The sequence below is a fragment of the Apodemus sylvaticus genome, chromosome X, assembly GCF_947179515.1.
Source record: "Apodemus sylvaticus chromosome X, mApoSyl1.1, whole genome shotgun sequence".
In the NCBI taxonomy this organism is placed as follows: domain Eukaryota; kingdom Metazoa; phylum Chordata; class Mammalia; order Rodentia; family Muridae; genus Apodemus; species Apodemus sylvaticus.
In genome coordinates, this window is record NC_067495.1 from 73,257,711 (window position 1) to 73,263,915 (window position 6,205).

A 6,205-nucleotide genomic window follows, 5' to 3' on the forward strand; every position below is an offset into this window, starting at 1 on the left:
TGAAATCAATCAAGTAGAAACCAAGAGAACCATACAAAGAATCAACAAGTCCAAAAGCTGGTTCTTTGAAAAAATCAACAAGATAGATAAACCCTTAGCCAGCCTAACCAAAAGGCACAGAGAAAGTATCCTAATTAACAAAATTAGAAATGAAAACGGAGATATTACTACAAAAACCGAGGAAATTCAAAACATCATCAGATCCTACTACAAAAACCTGTACTCAACACAACTGGAGAATCTGGAGGAAATGGACATTTTCTTAGACAGATACCAATTACCAAAATTAAACCAGGATCAAATAGACCATCTTTAGAGACCCATAACCCCTAAAGAAATAGAAGGGTTCATAGATAGCCTTCCGACAAAAAAAAGCACAGGACCAGATGGCTTCAGTGAAGAATTCTATCAGACCTTCAAAGAAAACTTAACACCAATACATTTCAAACTTTTCCACCAAATAGAAACAGAAGGAACACTACCCAACTCCTTCTTCGAAGCCACTATTATGCTGATACCAAAACCACACAAAGATCCAACTAAGAAAGAGAATTTCAGGCCAATTTCCCTTATGAATATCGATGCAAAAATACTTAATAAAATTCTTGCCCACCAAATCCAAGAACACTTAAAAACGATCATCCACCATGATCAAGTAGGCTTCATCCCAGGGATGCAGGGATGGTTCAATATAAGGAAATCCATCCATACTATCCACTACATAAACAAACTCAAAGAAAAAAACCACATGATCTTTTCATTAGATGCTGAAAAAGCATTTGACAAAATTCAGCATCCTTTCATGCTAAAAGTCTTGGAAAGGACAGGAATCCAAGGCCCATATCTAAACATAGTAAAAGCAATATACAGCAAACCGGTAGCCAACATCAAACTAAATGGAGAGAAACTTGAAGCAATCCCACTAAAATCAGGGACTAGACAAGGCTGCCCCCTCTCTCCATATCTTTTCAATATAGTTCTTGAAGTCCTAGCTAGAGCAATTAGACAACATAAGGAAGTCAAAGGGATACAAATTGGAAAGGAAGAAGTCAAACTATCACTATTTGCAGATGATATGATCGTATACTTAAGTTACCCCAAAAACTCTACTAGAGAACTCCTACAGCTGATAAACAACTTCAGCAAAGTGGCTGGCTACAAAATCAACGCAAGCAAATCAGTAGCCGTTATATATTCAAAGGTTAAGCAGACTGAGAAAGAAATTAGAGAAATGACCCCCTTCACAATAGCTACAAAGAGCATAAAGTATCTTGGGGTCACTCTAACCAAACATGTGAAAGACCTATATGACAAGAACTTCAGATCTCTTAAGAAGGAAATCGAAGAAGATCTCAGAACATGGAAAAATCTTCCATGCTCGTGGATTGGCAGGATTAATATCGTTAAAATGGTCACCTTGCCAAAGGCAATCTACAGATTCAATGCTATCCCCATAAAAAATCCCAACCCAGTTCTTCATAGAGCTAGAAAGAGCAATTCTCAAATTCATCTGGAATAACAAAAAACCCAGGATAGATAAAACTATTCTCAACAGTAAAAGAACTTCAGGGGGATTCAGTATCCCAGACTTTAAACTCTACTACTGAGCAATAGTGATAAAAACTGCATGGTATTGGTACAACATCAGGCAAGCGGATCAATGGAATAGGATTGAAGACCCAGAAATGATCCAACACACCTATGGACACTTGGTCTTCGACAAAGGAGCTGAAAGCATCCAGTGGAAAAAAGATAGTCTTTTCAACAAATGGTGCTGGTTCAATTGGAGGTCAGCATGCAGAAGAATGCGCATTGATCCATTCTTATCTCCTTTTACCAAGCTCTACTCCAAATGGATCAAGGACATCCACATAAAACCTGACACTCTGAAACTAATCAAAAAGAAACTGGGGAAGACTCTGGAGGACATGGGCACGGGGGAAAAGTTCCTGAATAGAACACCAATAGCTTATGCTCTAAGATCAAGAATTGACAAATGGGACCTCATAAAACTACAAAGTTTCTGTAAGACAAAGGACAATATCAAAGGACAAAATGTCAACCAACAGACTGGGAAAGGATCTTCACCAACCCTAAATCCGACAGAGGGCTAATATCTAATATATACAAAGAACTCAAGAAAGTAGAACCCAGAGAAACAAATAACCCCATTAAAAAGCGGGATACGGAGCTAAACAAAGAATTTTCACATGAAGAATTTCGGAGAGCTGAGAAACCCCTTAAGAAATGTTCAATCAACATCATTAATCATTAGGGAAATGCAAATCAAAACAACCCTGAGATTTCACCTCACACCAGTCAGAATGGCTAAGGTCAAAAACTCAGGAGACAGCAGGTGTTGGCGAGGATGTGGAGAAAGAGGAACACTCCTCCACAGCTGGTGGGATTGCAAGATGGTGCCACCACTTTGTAAATCAGTCTGGCAGTTCCTCAGAAAACTGGGCATGTCACTTCCTGAGGACCCTGTTATACCACTCCTGGGCATATACCCAGAGGATTCTTCAGCATGCAATAAGGACACTTGCTCCACTATGTTCATAGCAACCTTATTTATAGTAGCTAGAAGCTGGAAAGAACCCAGGTGTCCTTCAACAGAGGAATGAATACAAAAAATGTGGTACATATACACAATGGAGTACTATTCAGCCATTAGAAACAATGAATTCATGAAATTCTTAGACAAATGGATGGAGCTGGAGAACATCATACTAAGTGAGGTAACCCAGTCTCAAAAGATCAATCATGGTATGCACTCACTGATAAGTGGATATTAGCCTAGAAACTTTGAATACCCAGGACATAATGCACAAATTAAATGATATCCAAAAAGAATGGAGGAGTGGACCCTGGTTCTGGAAAGACTCAGTGCAAGAGAATAGGGGAATTCCAGAACAGGGAAGTAGGAAGGGGTGGATGGAAGAACAGGGGGACGGAAGAGGGCTTATGGGACTTGTGGGGAGTGGGTACCCAGAAAAGGGGAAATCATTTGAAATGTATATAAAAATATATCAATAAAAAAAAGATTGATTTTTAACATCTTAAAAATAGTTGCTATAGCACCCAAGTGCTGAAGCAGGGAAAACTTAAAGGAAGAGACGTTATATAAACTTTAGTTCCATAGTTGATGTATAATTTATGGGATGTACATATAGAAATATAAAGTAAATTGCAACAACTTATTTTTTGGATAACAATAATTAATTTTGCCTAAAAAGGCTTGCCATGTAATAGATTAACCATAAATAATAATTAATTTGATTGCTGCTTGAAGCAAGGAATAAACGTTTTATTAGGCACTTAAAACATTTTTTTAAAGTATCTCTATAACATTTTAACAACACATGAATAGTTCTCCTGTGGCAAACTTAAAGAGATGTCTTAGCCAATTAACTTACTTTAATAGCCTTTGAAAATTATTTATTTAAAAATTTAAAAAAAACCCAAAACAAGGGCCTGTTTTTCTATAAACAAAACATTTTTATAAACAAATATTTTTGTAAAATAAAGAGATTTCTATAAATAAAATATATTAAAAATGTAAGACCTCAGCTTCTTTTATTGAAGCAAAGACAAAACACTCCTCACATAAGGCAAGGCTGTATTTGAATTGTATTTTGAATTGTATCTGTATGAATCTATCACAATATTTTCTAGGCCAGAAACTCATGCTTTGTTTTAATTAAGTAGTCGGATCCCCATTTTTTTTTTTTTTTGTAGTTGGGAATTTTTTTTTTTTATTCGATATAATTTATTTACATTTCAAATGATTTCCCCTTTTCTAGCCTGGAAAGACTCAGTGAAACAGTATTTGGCAAAACCAGAACGGGGAACTGGGAAGGGGTGGGAGGGAGGACAGGGGAAGAGAAGGGGGCCATTTTTTTTTTAAAGCAGCACTTAGCACCCAGCTTAGAAACCGGGGCCAGGGGACCAACAAGCAGAGAAATGCTGAAGCGCTGGAGACAACGCCCCTGCCAGCAGACCAGCACAACCCTGTGCCAGGCGGTCCAGAAGTAGCACGTCTAGGCCCAGGACGAGCGGGCTCTAGACAGCACGCTGCTATAAGTTCTGCTGTTGCAGCTGCCTTTTGCGGCGTTTATTCTCCGCCTCTAGCCACTTGGAAAACAGCACAGCGGCGAGCAGGGACAAAGTGGAGGGAAGACACCTCTCTCCGGTAGTCCCGTAGAAAAAGTCCCGGCCTGAGCGCTCCCCTCCGCGGCAGGCCTGCGATGCTGGCAGCATGCTTGCTCCGCCACTAGGACACTCTGAAAACCTGGCCACAGTACACATGACCAGGGCCACCCACTAAGGCCAAGTCACACTGAGCTCTGCCTCCCAAGTGCTGGGATTAAAGGCATGCACGCCACCATTGGCCGCTGCTGCACGCAGCTTTGAATTAGCCTGTGGCCTGCTGGCTCAAGTCCCCAGCAGATGGAATTTTAATCAATTTTTATTTTTAACATGAAACAAACACTCATTCACACAAAACATAGAAAGATAAACGTACATGTAGACATGCAATCGGTGCACCGGGACAAAAAACATAGAAATTAAAGCGTGCCTGCAATGTAACCAAATCCATTTTCCTTTTTTCTTTTATGTTTCTAGAAATAGTTTTTTTTGTTTTTTGTTTTTTTACTGTTTTTATTTTATTTTGTTTTATATTATTTTATGCTCTATTTCTCTTGCCTGGTGCAGTCAAATGCCTGCCTAAATCAATTTCCCGTTCCATGTTGTCTCTATATCCTAGCTGATCTCAGTGTAGGGCCTACATACTGAGTCAGTCTAGCCTGTATCTTTACACACTTCTGCAGCAGCATTCTTTAGAAATAAATGACATTATTAGCGCTAAATTAATACCCTGTTGCTTACCGTGCCCGATACATAAACTTTTTCATTTTCTTTTTCCTCGGAGCTCCTAAATTGAGACAAACATACCTCATTTTGCCTCTCTGTTTCCAGTTATGCCACGTTGGCGCCATATGTTGAGGCCAGCTCACACATCTTAATCATGGGTTCTCTGGAAGGAAAGATGGGTAAGGTACAGGCTGCAATCCTCCATCTTTAATCATAATGCCTCTCTACCAGGAAACAAAGGCAGACCAAGCTCCTCCCCTGTAGGCTGGAAACCGGTTCTTCTTGTTTTTCAGGAGGTGGGTGGTCAGGTTGCTGGCTGCTTTTCTTGAGACAAGTGGGCAGGGGGAAGTCACAATTCCTCCTTTCTATTCTTGAGAACAGTGGGCAGGGGGAGGTCACAACTAAGGATGTTGAACATTAGCCAGAAGAAGCTCATATTCCTTTTAACATGGCCCACACTTGGAATTTTGGTTGTATTTTCCTGCTTGGCAGTATAGTAAATGCCTAAGTAGAGGCTCATACAGGCTCATCTTAGCTTATTTTATTTGTTTTAGATTGTTTTGATTTCCATAATGGGTGTGATGTTGAGTTTTGTGGTTATATTATTCCTTTGGGAGAGAGTTCAAAATAAAGGATTTTCTGGTTACTGGCTCAAGGATATGCTGATTTGGGGAGAAGGTTTTGTTTATGTTTTTAGAAAGTCTGATTAGGCTCTGGACATCTTCCAGAGCTATTTGGATCAGAAATGATAGGGGGAGACTTGCAGAGGACTAAATTCCAGCATATCAAACAAAAAATCTATCTCTATGATATTAAAATTTTGTTTTGCGATTTATATATTACAGAAAATACAGCCAGGTTGAATTTCCTCATCAAACATGCTGAACTGATCTGCTTGAACATCTGAGGTCCTGGACTAGAGCTAGATCCAGTAAAGATACAAATATTAGAGACCAATTTTCCTACTCTACCCCACCCTCCTCCTTCACAATATCTCAATGGCCATATTCAGCTTAAAGAAGTTATAAAGAGTTATCAACCCAGTTCCCTAGGATTTGGGGCTGGAGAGGGTTATTATTATTAAGTTGTCTTCCTAGGGAATATATAAATGGTCATATTTGTAACAGGGAGGAAATAGAATTGGCAGTTCAGACATAATTTAATTTGGTAAAAATTCTTTTAATTGTTACTAAATTCAAGTCATAAGTTCTTATTTGGTACAGAATTCATTTTGATTCAAAATTAATAATCAAAGTTTTCATTGGTATAAATTTCTTCTATTGATACTAAATACAGGGCTTAGACCCAGTCCTTCTTTGCTGTTATTATA